We start from the raw sequence: 13,623 nt of genomic DNA on the forward strand, positions 1-13,623 counted from the left end.
GTCAGTCAGTCAGTGAGAGTGAGTCAGGCAGTGAGTCAGTGAGAGTGAGTCAGTCAGTCAGTGAGAGTCTGTCAATCAGTCAGTGAGAGTCAGTCAATCAGTCAGTGAGAGTCAGTCAGTGAGTGAGTAAGTCAGTGAGTCAGTCAGTCATTCAGTGAGAGTGAGTGAGTCAGTGAGTCAGTCAGAGAGGGAGTGAGTCAGTCAGTGAGAGTGAGTGAGTCAGTCAGTGAGAGTGAGTGAGTCAGTCAGTGAGAGCTGATTGAGTCAGTCAGAATCAGTCAGTCAGTGAGAGTGACTGAGTCAGTCAGTCAGTGAGAGTGAGTCAGTCAGTGAGTCAGTCAGTGAGAGTGAGTCAGTCAGTGAGTCAATCAGTGAGTGTGAGTGAGTCAGTCAGTCAGTGAGTCAGTCAGTGAGAGTGAGTGAGGGAGTCAGTCAGTGAGTGAGTCAGTGAGTCAGTCAGAGAGTGAGTCAGTCAGAGTGAGTGTCAGTCAGTATGCGTGAGTGAGTCAGTCAGTGAAAGTGAGTCAGTCAGTGACAGTGAGTGAGTCAGAGTCACTCAGTCAGTGAGAGTTAGTGAGTGAGTCAGTCAGTGAGAGCGAGTGAGTCAGTGAGAGTGAGTGAGTCAGTGAGAGTGAGTCAGTCAGTCAGTGAGAAGGAGTCAGTCAGTGAGTCAGTCAGAGAGGCAGTGAGTCAGTCAGTGAGAGTGAGTGAGTCAGTCAGTGAGAGTGAGTGAGTCAGTCAGTGAGAGCTGATTGAGTCAGTCAGAGTCAGTCAGTCAGTGAGAGTGACTAAGTCAGTCAGTCAGTGAGAGTGAGTCAGTCAGTGAGTCAGTCAGTGAGAGTGAGTCAGTAAGTCAGTGAGTGTGAGTGAGTGAGTCAGTCAGTGAGTCAATCAGTGAGACTGAGTCAGTCAGTGAGAGTGAGCCAGTCAGTGAGAATGAGTCAATCAGTCAGTGAGAATGAATAAGTCAGTCAGTGAGAGGGACTCAGTCAGTGTGAGTGTGTCAGTCAGTGAGTCACTCAGTCACTGAGAGTGAGTGAGGCAGTCAGTCAGTGTGTCAGTCAGTGAGAGTGAGTGAGTCAGTGAGTCAGTCAGAGAGTGAGTGAGTCAGTCAGTGAGAGTGAGTCAGTCAGTCAGTGAGAGCTGATTGAGTCAGTCAGAATCAGTCAGTCAGTGAGAGTGACTGAGTCAGTCAGTCAGTGAGAGTGAGTCAGTCAGTGAGTCAGTCAGTGAGAGTGAGTCAGTCAGTGAGTGAGTCAGTGAGTGTGAGTGAGTCAGTCAGTCAGTGAGTCAGAAAGTGAGAGTGAGTGAGGGAGTCAGTCAGTGAGTGAGTCAGTGAGTCAGTCAGAGAGTGAGTCAGTCAGAGTGAGTGTCAGTCAGTATGAGTGAGTGAGTCAGTCAGTGAAAGTGAGTCAGTCAGTGACAGTGAGTGAGTCAAAGTCAGTCAGTCAGTGAGAGTTAGTGAGTGAGTGAGTCAGTCAGTGAGTCAGTCAGTCATTCAGTGAGAGTGATTGAGTCAGTGAGTCAGTCAGAGAGGGAGTGAGTCAGTCAGTGAGAGTGAGTGAGTCAGTCAGTGAGAGTGAGTGAGTCAGTCAGTGAGAGCTGATTGAGTCAGTCAGAATCAGTCAGTCAGTGAGAGTGACTGAGTCAGTCAGTCAGTGAGAGTGAGTCAGTCAGTGTGAGTGAGTCAGTCAGTCAGTGAGTCAGTCAGTGAGAGTGAGTGAGGGAGTCAGTCAGTGAGTGAGTCAGTGAGTCAGTCAGAGAGTGAGTCTGTCAGAGTGAGTGTCTGTCAGTATGAGTGAGTGAGTCAGTCAGTGAAAGTGAGTCAGTCAGTGACAGTGAGTGAGTCAGAGTCACTCAGTCAGTGAGAGTTAGTGAGTGAGTCAGTCAGTGAGAGCGAGTGAGTCAGTGAGAGTGAGTGAGTCAGTGAGAGTGAGTCAGTCAGTCAGTGAGAAGGAGTCAGTCAGTGAGAGTGAGTCAGACAGTGAGACTGAATCAGTCAGTCAGTGAGTGAGTCAGTCGGTCAGTGAGAGTGAGTGAGTCAATGAGTCAGTCAGAGAGTGAGTGAGTCAGAGATAGTGAGTGAGTCAGTCAGAGATAGTGAGTGAGTCAGTCAGTGAGAGTGAGTCAGTCAGTGAGTCAGTCAGTCAGTGAGTCAGTCAGTGAAAGTGAGTGAGTCAGTGAGTCAGTCAGGGAGTGAGTGAGTCAGTCAGTGAGAGTGAGTCAGTCAGTGAGAGTGAGTGAGTCAGTCATTCAGTGAGAGTGAGTCAGTCAGTGAGAGTGAGTCAGTCAGTGAGAATGAGTCAGTCAGTGAGAGTGAGTCAGTCAGTCAGTGAGAGTGAGTCAGTCAGTGAGTCAGTGAGAGTGAGTCAGTCAGTCAGTGAGAGTCTGTCAGTCAGTCAGTGAGAGTCAGTCAGTGAGTGAGTCAGTCAGTGAGTCAGTCAGTCAAATAGTGAGAGTGAGTCAGTCAGTGAGTCAGTCAGAGAGGCAGTGAGTCAGTCAGTGAGAGTGAGTGAGTCAGTCAGTGAGAGTGAGTGAGTCAGTCAGTGAGAGCTGATTGAGTTAGTCAGAATCAGTCAGTCAGTGAGACTGACTGAGTCAGTCAGTCAGTGAGAGTGAGTCAGTCAGTGAGTCAGTCAGTGAGAGTGAGTCAGTCAGTCAGTGAGTGTGAGTGTGAGTGAGTCAGTCAGTCATTGAGTCAATCAGTGAGAATGAGTGAGTGAGGGAGTCAGTCAGTGAGTCAGTCAGAGAGTGAGTCAGTCAGAGTGAGTCAGTCAGTGAGAGTTAGTCAGCCAGTGAGAGTGAGTGAGTCAGTCATTCAGTGAGAGTGAGTCAGTCAGTGAGAGTGAGTCAGTCAGTGAGAGTGAGTCAGTCAGTGAGAACGAGTCAGTCAGTGAGAGTGAGTCAGTCAGTCAGTGAGAGTGAGTCAGTCAGTGAGTCAGTGAGAGTGAGTCAGTCAGTCAGTGAGAGTCTGTCAGTCAGTCAGTGAGAGTCAGTCAGTCAGTGAGTCAGTCAGTGAGTGACTCAGTCAGTCAGTGAGAGTGAGTGAGTCAGTGAGTCAGTCAGAGAGGCAGTGAGTCAGTCAGTGAGAGTGAGTGAGTCAGTCAGTGAGAGTGAGTGAGTCAGTCAGTGAGAGCTGATTGAGTCAGTCAGAGTCAGTCAGTCAGTGAGAGTGACTAAGTCAGTCAGTCAGTGAGAGTGAGTGAGTCAGTGAGTCAGTCAGTGAGAGTGAGTCAGTAAGTCAGTGAGTGTGAGTGAGTGAGTCAGTCAGTGAGTCAATCAGTGAGAGTGAGTGAGTGAATGAGGGAGTCAGTCAGTGAGTCAGTCAGAGAGTGAGTCAGTCAAAGTGAGTGTCAGTCAGTGTGAGTGAGTCAGTAAGTGAGAGTGAGTGAGTCAGTCAGAGTCAGTCAGTCAGTGAGAGTCAGTCAGTCAGTGAGTCAGTCAGTCAGTGAGAGGGAGTCAGTCAGTGTGAGTGAGTCAGTCAGTGAGTCAGTCAGTCGGAGTGAGTGAGTCAGTGAGTCAGTGAGTGAGTGAGTCAGTCAGTGAGAGTCAGTGAGTCAGTCAGTGAGTCAGTCAGTGAGAGTGAGTCAGTCAGTGAGTCAGTCAGTGAGAGTGAGTCAGTCAGTCAGTCAGTGTGAGTGAGACAGTCAGTTAGTGAGAGTGAGTAAGTCAGCGAGAGTCAGTCAGTCAGTGAGAGTGAGTAAGTCGGTGAGAGTGAGTGAGTCAGTGAGAGTGAGTCAGTCAGTCAGTGAGAAGGAGTCAGTCAGTGAGAGTGAGTCAGTCAGTGACACTGAGTCAGTCAGTCAGTAAGTGAGTCAGTCAGTCAGTGAGAGTGAGTGAGTAAATGAGTCAGTCAGAGTGAGTGAGTCAGAGATAGTGAGTGAGTCAGTCAGAGATAGTGAGTGAGTCAATCAATGAGAGTGAGTCAGTCAGTCAGTCAGTCAGTGAGTCAGTCAGTGAAAGTGAGAAAGTCAGTGAGTCAGTCAGAGAGTGAGTAAATCAGTCAGTGAGAGTGAGTCAGTCAGTGAGAGTGAGTCAGTCAGTGAGAGTCAGTCAGTCAGTGAGTCAGTGAGAGTGAGTCACTCAGTCAGTAAGAGTCTGTCAGTCAGTCAGTGAGAGTCAGTCAGTGAGTCAGTCAGTCAGTGAGTCAGTCAGTGAGTCAGTCAGTGTGAGTGAGTCAGTCAGTGAAAGTGAGTCAGTCAGTGGGAGTGAGTCAGTCAGTGAGAGTGAGTCAGTCAGTCAGTGTGAGTGAGTCAGTCAATGAAAGTGAGTCAGTCAGTGGGAGTGAGTCAGTCAGTGAGAGTGAGTCAGTCAGTCAGTGAGAGTGAGTGAGTCAGTCAGTCAGTGAGAGTGAGTCAGTCAGTCAGTGAGAGTGAGTGAGTGAGCCAGTCAGTGAGAATGAGTCAGTCAGTCAGTGAGAGTGAATAAGTCAGTCAGTGAGAGGGACTCAGTCAGTGTGAGTGAGTCAGTCAGTGAGTCACTCAGTCACTGAGAGTGAGTGAGGCAGTCAGTCAGTGAGTCAGTCAGTGAGAGTGAGTGAGTCAGTGAGTCAGTCAGAGAGTGAGTGAGTCAGTCCGTGCGAGAGAGTGAGTCAGTAAGTGTGAGTGAGTGAGTCAGTCAGTGTGAGTGAGTCAGTCAGTCAGAGAGAGTGAGTGAGTCAGTCAGTGTGATTGAGTGAGTCAGTCAGAGAGAGTAAGTCATTCAGTGAGAGTGAGTGAGTCAGTGAATCAGTCAGTGAGAGTGAGTGAGTCAGTCTGTCAGTCAGTCAGTTAGGCAGTCAGTGAGAGTGAGTGAGGGAGTCAGTCAGTGAGTGAGTCAGTGAGTCAGTCAGAGAGTGAGTCAGTCAGAGTGAGTGTCAGTCAGTATGAGTGAGTGAGTCAGTCAGTGAAAGTGAGTCAGTCAGTGACAGTGAGTGAGTCAAAGTCAGTCAGTCAGTGAGAGTTAGTGAGTGTGTCAGTGAGAGTGAGTGAGTCAGTGAGAGTGAGAGTGAGTAAGTCAGTGAGAGTGAGTGAGTCAGTGAGAATGAGTCAGTCAGTCAGTGAGAAGGAGTCAGTCAGTGAGAGTGAGTCAGTCAGTGACACTGAGTCAGTCAGTCAGTAAGTGAGTCAGTCAGTGAGAGTGAGTCAGTCAATGAGTCAGTCAGAGAGTGAGTGAGTCAGAGATAGTGAGTGAGTCAGTCAGAGATAGAGAGTGAGTCAATCAGTGAGAGTGAGTCAGTCAGTCAGTCAGTGAGTCAGTCAGTGAAAGTGAGAAAGTCAGTGAGTCAGCCAGAGAGTGAGTCATTCAGTCAGTAAGAGTGAGGCAGTCAGTGAGAGTGAGTGAGTCAGTGAGAGTGAGTCAGTCAGTGAGAGTGAGTCAATCAGTGAGAATGAGTCAGTCAGTGAGAGTGAGTCAGTCAGTCAGTGAGAGTGAGTCAGGCAGTGAGTCAGTGAGAGTGAGTCAGTCAGTCAGTGAGAGTCTGTCAATCAGTCAGTGAGAGTCAGTCAGTGAGTGAGTCAGTCAGTGAGTGAGTCAGTCGGTCAGTGCGAGTGAGTGAGTAAGTCAGAGAGGTGTGGTAAATATTCTTTTACCTAGACTGAATTTCATACGGAATCTAAAATAAAGTAAAATAGCTCAGAATAATAAGAGGCAGAATCCGTGGTATAAGAGGTTTTCTGAATGGGCTTTATTCCAAAATGGCCGACTCGAGTGGCGGCCTTCAGGTTCCGTCACCACGAGGGTTCAGGAAGTGAAGTACAATACTTTATTGACAAGAAGTAACTTTTATAGGTCATACATTACAATGAAACGAATGTAGAAGAGGCGTAACAATTGATAAGAGAAATGACATAGTAAGTATGTAATCGAAACTAGGCGTAATAAGGAGCAAAAAGAAACATGATTGGCTCTGATTATCATACATAGGTGGATCTATAAGATAATACTTAACATAGATGCGCGCGCAGCAGCATGACGTGTGATTGACGTGCAACTAGGGGGTGAAGGGAACTTGACATTTAGCTCTACATGTGGAGACGAGAAGTCTGGGGGGTCAAGTCAACCTAATCCCAAATCATATCTAACATCCTATGTTTAGAGAACTATGTTATCCACAAGGAAGGACTCTCGGGCAGAATCTATTCTATACTGACTGTGTGTGCGTGTACAAGCGTCTAAGTGCCTATATGAGATGCGAGGGGCAGAAAACTTTCCATGGCAACAGGGCTATGAATTACTTGCAGGAGAACGGAAAGGCCGAGTCCTTTGCTTGTGAGCTAAAGGAGATGTTTACCTAAATCACTAGACAGGAATGCATCGGCTGAAGAGCAAAGTAGATAATTCGAAGGTGAAATACAGCTTCTTGGCAGGCAGGCGAAACTGGCCGAGGCAGGCACCGTTAGCTGCACAGGGAGTAGGACAAAGTTCATGGATACAGATGCGAGCTCAAGCTGAAGCTGTCAGAGGCAGAGAGCAGGGAAAGGCTTTGAGGACGGAATCGGGCCTACTTGCCTGAACTGTAAAAATGGAGTAACTTAGCCATATAAAGTCGGTGGCCTTTCATACTTAGGAATCGAATATCCAGCCCATTGATGGCGGATCTGACAGAGAACATGTTGACGGTGGACGCACATATGTTTGCGTCTTGGGAACTGGAACTGGAGGGAACATACATGTACTTGTGACATGCACATAGAACCGTTGGGGTCCAAGATAGGGGACATAACTGATCAGGAAAATCCACATTTCCACATTCCCTCCTTGTCCCCTACTTGCCCTTCAAGAGATATCAATCTTCATTATTCCATCGATTTGCTCATGGAGCATCATTTCTTCTTCCTTCTTCTTCCGGCATTTTGAACGAAAACCTTGATATGGAATGCACGATGTGGCACACAGACCACAAATCGCTGGTCCACATTGCAGGCATAAACAACAACTGAAGAGCATAAGAAGGCCAATACCTAGGAAGGATAGAACTCTCCATCCCCAGGCTGATATCACACTCCAAAACCACCCGGACCACGTCCAAGTGCCTGGATTCTCGTGTATCTGGCTCACAATCTTATGAAGGCGTGTTATAGCTTTATATACAGATGGCGAATTTTCTGGTATGAATATGCAGCAGCTGGATCCGATGACCCTGCAAGCTCCGCCCCTATCGGCCAGGATGACGTCAAGGACAAGACGATTCTGGAGAACAACAATTCTCATCACTGATTGTTCCTCTGTCAGATTGCCTAGGGCGGCTATAGTCTCGTTTACTACAGCTTCAAGAGTCTTGGTTAGTCTACGTATCAGCTTACTATTTGATATTGTACCTATATAGGGAAAGATACCTTTATTGAAATCTACATACTTGTCCCATGCCGTCTCAGTATAATCGACAACTGGGAGATCTCTTCGCTCTCTATTGTGTACTAAATGAACATTTCGATAATAATCAGGAGGGGCTAGGAAAACAGGTGGCAAAAGGAATGCTATATAACAGGTACCATCCCAATCTAGAGGCAGACGCATATATGCCGTCTGACCACATATAAAGTAAGAATGGCGGGAAGCTCTAAATGAGGATTTACCTTGATCACTATATTCTACTGTAGTAACGCATTTGCTATGGCCCATATGTATGGAACCAACTTTTCTTACGCATAATTCACCTTTAACTGAAAATACTGACATAGTGGGTAGAATTAGTTCAACTTCGGATTTGACATTCAGAATCATAAGATTAGGTGTAAAATTACCTAATTTATACACTTCATTTTCTAGATCAGTTCCTGTTCTACTGGGGTGACCCTCCTTATTAGGGTGACAGACTTTGAATAAAACTAGATTCAGATTTCCCCATATCCAATGTTGTTGATAAACTGCTGTGTCTGGGTCTATGGAATTTAGTAAACTAAACCATGCTCCACAGGAGCCATTGTGTGTGAACGGATGTGGAAAGAAAGGCAGAACTCCTTTGTTATTCTGATAGGGAGGGAGTCGGCCACACACCCAACAATTGGTGGCATTACTAGTCTGATGGGAATGATGTAACATACTAATGAAAGTGTTATTGCGCAGCGCAAGTCTATAAGATAATTCATGTGGCGGTAGGTCACTAAAAGAATGTTCAGCAGCAACATTATAAACATGTCTAGAAATAGGATGATATATGTGCAAAATCACACTCGTAATAATTATTAAAAGACTCAATAAAAACAGAATTAATAATGTCCTTATACAGTAGCTACGCAGTGATTTACAATACGCCTGTCGTTTCAACATTTCTCGGGTATTTTCTCTACTCAGGTCCAAGGGATACATGTCAGAGACAATTCAACCGCTTCACCTTGGAGAGGACTTAAACAATCAAATTGCTCGACTGTTTGGGCCTAAGCTTTAATTTATAGTTCTGAGAGTCATTTTGCTCAACAAAGGGAAGTTTTGAATCAGTCTGTGAGGGAGTGCAGGGCACAGTGTCTATATCCGAGGATAGTCCATGAAATTTCTTGATGTGGCTGGAATGTATCCAGCCCTTGCGGCCCTCAACTTTCACGGCTGTTCTTGTGGTCAGCAGGACTAGCTTCGGTGCTTTCCACCTGGGCTCCAACAGGGTCTTTCGATCGAAATTCCTCACAAACACCAGATCACCCGGAGCAACGTCATGGGGTTTCACCTCAGTGTTGTCAGGAAAGGCTGCAGCTACCTGTGAACGACAAGATTGTAGTGCAGACATCAAGGAAGCCAAGTAATCTGTCAGCATATTACAATTAACATCAGTTATTTTACGTGGTATAGGCGTCCCCCACATATTTGGTGGTCTTCCGAAGATCACCTCATACGGGGATAGCCCTGTTCGAGAGTGTGCTACCATTCTTATGTAAAATAGTGCAACTGGTAAGGCTACTATCCAGTCAACACCTTTCTCCTTACATATTTTAGACAATCTGATTTTCAAAATTTGATTATGTCGTTCCACGAGACCTGCTGCCTCGGGGTGTCGGACACAGTGGAATTTCCACTGATATCCCAACAAAAGTGAGACATGTTTCATTAATTCGGATGAGAAAGGCTGGCCGTTATCTGAATATACAACACGTGGTAAACTGTACCGTGGGAAGAATTCTCGAACTAACTGTTTGGCAGTAGTCGGGGCCGTGTAATCTGATACTGGGTACGCCTCAGTCCATCGGGAGAGAGCGCAGACAACTACAAGAACATATTTGAATCCTCGACATCGTTCCATCTGGATATAATCCATTTGGAGCACTTCAAAAGGATGATCAGGAGTCTGAAATCCACCCTGTTCTACGGGAACACTTTTTCCTGGGTTGAACTGACAACATATCATACAGGTACGAACTTTTTGTTTAGCTGCTGCTCGTAAATGTTTATTGAACCAAATGTGTTGAATGCTATCTAGCATAGCTTTCTCCCCTAAATGCGCCGGACTGTGAATTGTAGCTATAATGGCTTGGACCATAGAGTCAGGAAGAAACCATACAGATTTCTCCTTCGTCATCCATCCCTGATCTGTCTGGATCCCTCCTAGTTCAGTCCATTTCTTTAATTCTTCTGCAGTAGCATGTGTCTGTATGTCAATTACGTCAAGTGCGGGATCCTTAATTGTCATACACTGTGTTGGTGTCTGAACTATTGGCTTTGTCATGTCTGATGTGCGAGTCTGAGCAGTCTGTTTAGCTGTTCTGTCAGCTAGATCATTACCTTGAGAAATGATATCAGTAACCTTCGTGTGTGCTTTACATTTCATAATCGATATAGCAGTGGGTAGATGTATTGCATCTAATAAGGCATGAATGAGGGATCCGTGCTGAATGTGGGCACCATGGGAGGTTAAATAACCTCTCTCTCGCCACAGCACGCCGAAGTCGTGTACAACTCCGAATGCATAACGTGAGTCAGTGTATACATTAACTTTCTTATTTGTGGCTTGAATACAGGCTTGTGTTAGAGCAATAAGTTCTGCTGCTTGGGCTGACAAAGTATCTATACAGTTTGTCTCAATAACTTCAGTGTCTGTTGTGACTGCATACGCGGCTACTAAATCTCCTGTACTTGTTCTCATGCACGATCCATCTACATACAACGTCAGGTCTGGATCTAACAATGGAACGTCTGTCAAGTCTTGTCTAGGTTTCGTCTTTATTTCAATAATTTCAACACAATCATGAGCTAGTGGGTCTGTTCCAATTACAGGTAACAATGTAGCAGGATTCAATGTATTACAACGTCGGATCTCTATGTGTGGCTGAAACAATGTCAGTTCATAACCGGTAAGTCTTGCTATGGTCAAGTGTTGTGTTTGCGTTCGGTTCACAAGAACTTCTACTGCATGTGGTACTTGTACTGTCAATGGATGTCCTAACACTATGGCATCGCTTTGTCTGATTGCTAAAGCTGTTGCTGCCACTGATTTTAGGCACGCAGGCAAAGCCTGAGCTACGGGATCTAATGTACTGGAAAAATAAGCACATGGCTTGCGTGATCCTGCTTGTTCCTGAGTGAGTACTGACAAGGCAGTACCTTCGCGTTCTGTAACAAAGAGTGTAAAATGTTTGCTATAACATGGTGTTGCTAAAACAGGTGCTTGACATAAAGCTTTCTTTAAGCTTTCAAAAGCTTGTGTATGTTCCTGAGTCCAAGGGAGGACAGTCGATGTGGCTGCCTCCTGTGTGGTTAACTGAATGAGTGGTTTTGCTAGAAATGCGTACTGAGGGATCCACTGCCTACAATATGAAGTAAGGCCTATGAAAGCCCGCACCTCCTTTTGTGTCTGGGGTATTGACATGTTAGCAATTAACTGGATGCGATCTGGTGTAAGCTGCCTTCCCTCCTTGGACAGCGAGTGACCAAGATAAATAACTCGCTGGACACAGAATTGCAGCTTAGAAGGAGACACCTTGTGCCCTTTGTCGGCTAGAAAATGTAAAACTGTCAGAGAAGCCTTTTCACATTCGCGTTCGCTTCTCGCGGTGATCAGCAGATCATCGACATATTGAAGCAGTGCAGTATTGACTGGCATGTGGATACTGTCAAGTTCTCGTTTCAGTGCTTGGCTGTAGATGCTGGGGCTTTCTGTGAATCCTTGGGGAGCGCGTGAGAATTTAAAGCTGCGCCCATTTAAACTGAATCCGAACAAATATTGGCTTTCCGGATCTATTGGGACGCTGAAAAAGGCATTCTTGAGATCAATTACAGTAAAGAATGTTGCTTCGGAATCAATTGCTGTCAATAATGATGATATATCGGGGACCACAGGAAATTGTGGCACAATGCACTTGTTTAGTTCACGCAAATCAATAACCAATCGGTATACTGGCGGAGCAGTAGGATCAGTTCGTTTAAGAATCGGAATTATCGGTGAATTACATACATTGGAGTCTGTTTCTACAACTACTCCTTGGACAATTAGCTCATCAATGATTTTCAGCAAAGCCACTACAGCATCTTGCGGTAACTTGTATTGTCGCATTCGTGGTAGTACCACTCCTGTCTTGAGTGTGACTCGATATGGTGTAATATTCATGCAACCAACATCAGTAGGGCCTTGTGCCCATAGATGTGTAGGTAAAGTCTGTAGTCGGGGATCCATGTCTCTAGACACATAGTGACCTTTAAAATCACGTAAAAACAACCTTACTCCTTCCGGAGAACAACATATTATAGCTCCTAGAGCTTTCAGTGTTTTTATTCCTAACAGGTTTTCTGGACATGATTTAGTAAGCAATAAATCTGTAGTTCGGGTCAAAGGTCCTATCGTAAGTGGAAGAGGCTGTGATACTTCATTAACAATAGGTTTTCCTGAAAAACCAAGGGAGATATTCTGAGAGCCTGAGAGGGGTGCCCCTGGAACTTCACTACGTTTTATAGTTGTTCGACTTGCCCCTGTGTCGAGTAAGAATTTTCTATCTTGACCTAATAATTCACTATGTACATAAGGTCCTTCTTGATCTACAGGAATCTCGATAAGGGGTAAGTCAACTTCCCTCTCTAGGCTGGTTCATGCGTAACGCTGATACTCAGGATATTCATACTGTGCAGTCTGATACATTTGTCGTGTTGTGGTCTGTGTGGCAGCAGCAGGCAACGGTGGTGCAGCTGGCACAAACTGTATTGGCTGTTGTGCGGCTGGCATGGCCTGGGAATGTGGCATAGCTCCTTGTTCATTCTGATCTTGTCTGAGTGGCCGTGATCTTTCTTGTGTTTTACCTATGGCGATATTATGTTTTAAAACTGGACAATCGTGTACGTAATGACCTGGCTTTTTGCAATAATTGCATGTCCCTTTTACCGGTCCTACTGAATCGGAATGTGTCATACCCTTTTTATGTCCTTCAGCTGGTACTGTCTGAGACACTAGCATTTTCATTTTTGTATCTTTCATGCGTCTTTGTTCGTGCTCTTGTTCATCTCTAATTCTATTGTGATGATACTGTAACATTTGTAGCATTTGTGACGGAGTGTTACTTTGCCAGGTACTCTCGAATTTCAATATTCTATTCTTTACTGGAGGTAATGCATTTTCTACTAATTTTGTCACAAATAAATGTGGATACGACTCACTACTTGTTTTTATACCACTATTTATTCCAAAACATTTTTCAAATCGGGCATAATAATCACTTGTGTCTTCATCATGCTTTTGTTTACAGGCCGTGATTGCACCCCAATCTTCCTTTTTCGTAGTTAATAAACGTGGCAGTACTTGTACTAGTAAACCTGGCAATGCTTTGACTTTATCCCCGAGCCCTGAACCTGCAGTTCGGGCTTTTTCTTCCGTTTCTAATGCTGTCCAATCTATCTTTTGGTCTCCCACTTCCCACTCTTTTTCTTTCAGTTTTTCATAAATGCCAGCAGGTAAGAGCACCTTTAATATCGTCATAATATCAGGATAGGTATATTCTCCCATCAGTAACATGTCCTTAATTTCTCGGTGGAAACCCGCTGGGTCTTTGTCATGACTGGGTACTACTTTCTTCATTTCTAACAATTCAATTTTTGATATGGGTGTGTATACAAATACACGGTGAAACTGATTGTCTTCGCCTTTTATTGGGTGCACTTCTCGTAAGGGATTTTGTCTATCCATATAATACGGCGTTCTTTCTTTGCGGGGCAGCGAGAAAGAATCTGGACTTACAAAAAGGACATACTGTTTACGTGACACTAATATTTCTTTAATTAACTTGTTACTAGAACCTCTCCATCTGTTCGCGAGTAGTTCCGTTAATATATCAGGTAAAGGACCAGGGTCAGCATGTTGGCTCTTATATAATATAAGGAGTTGCTGAATCATATAGATTCCAGCTAAACGTTGTTCATCTGCACTGAGGTTAAAAAACGTGTGTGCTACGGTCTCATCACCGTATTTTTCAGGACTGTCAATCCAGTGAACGGCTGATCTGGCTAATTCTTGCTCATCCATGGAGTCGAGGAGGTGGTAACCCCTTCGTTCTCGTAGTATTTTATCTGCGGCTTGAAACAAATGTTCAGGAGATTTCAGATTTATTACAGGCGTCAGATACGTTCTGCTAATATTTGGACATGCAGAGTGTATGGGATCAGAAAAACATCTAGTATTATCACAGGATCTTCCTCTGCCTACGTAGGCTATGGTCTCTGACTGTCTTGCGGAAT

The sequence above is a fragment of the Triturus cristatus genome, chromosome 5_2 (assembly GCF_964204655.1).
Source record: "Triturus cristatus chromosome 5_2, aTriCri1.1, whole genome shotgun sequence".
Lineage (NCBI taxonomy): Eukaryota > Metazoa > Chordata > Amphibia > Caudata > Salamandridae > Triturus > Triturus cristatus.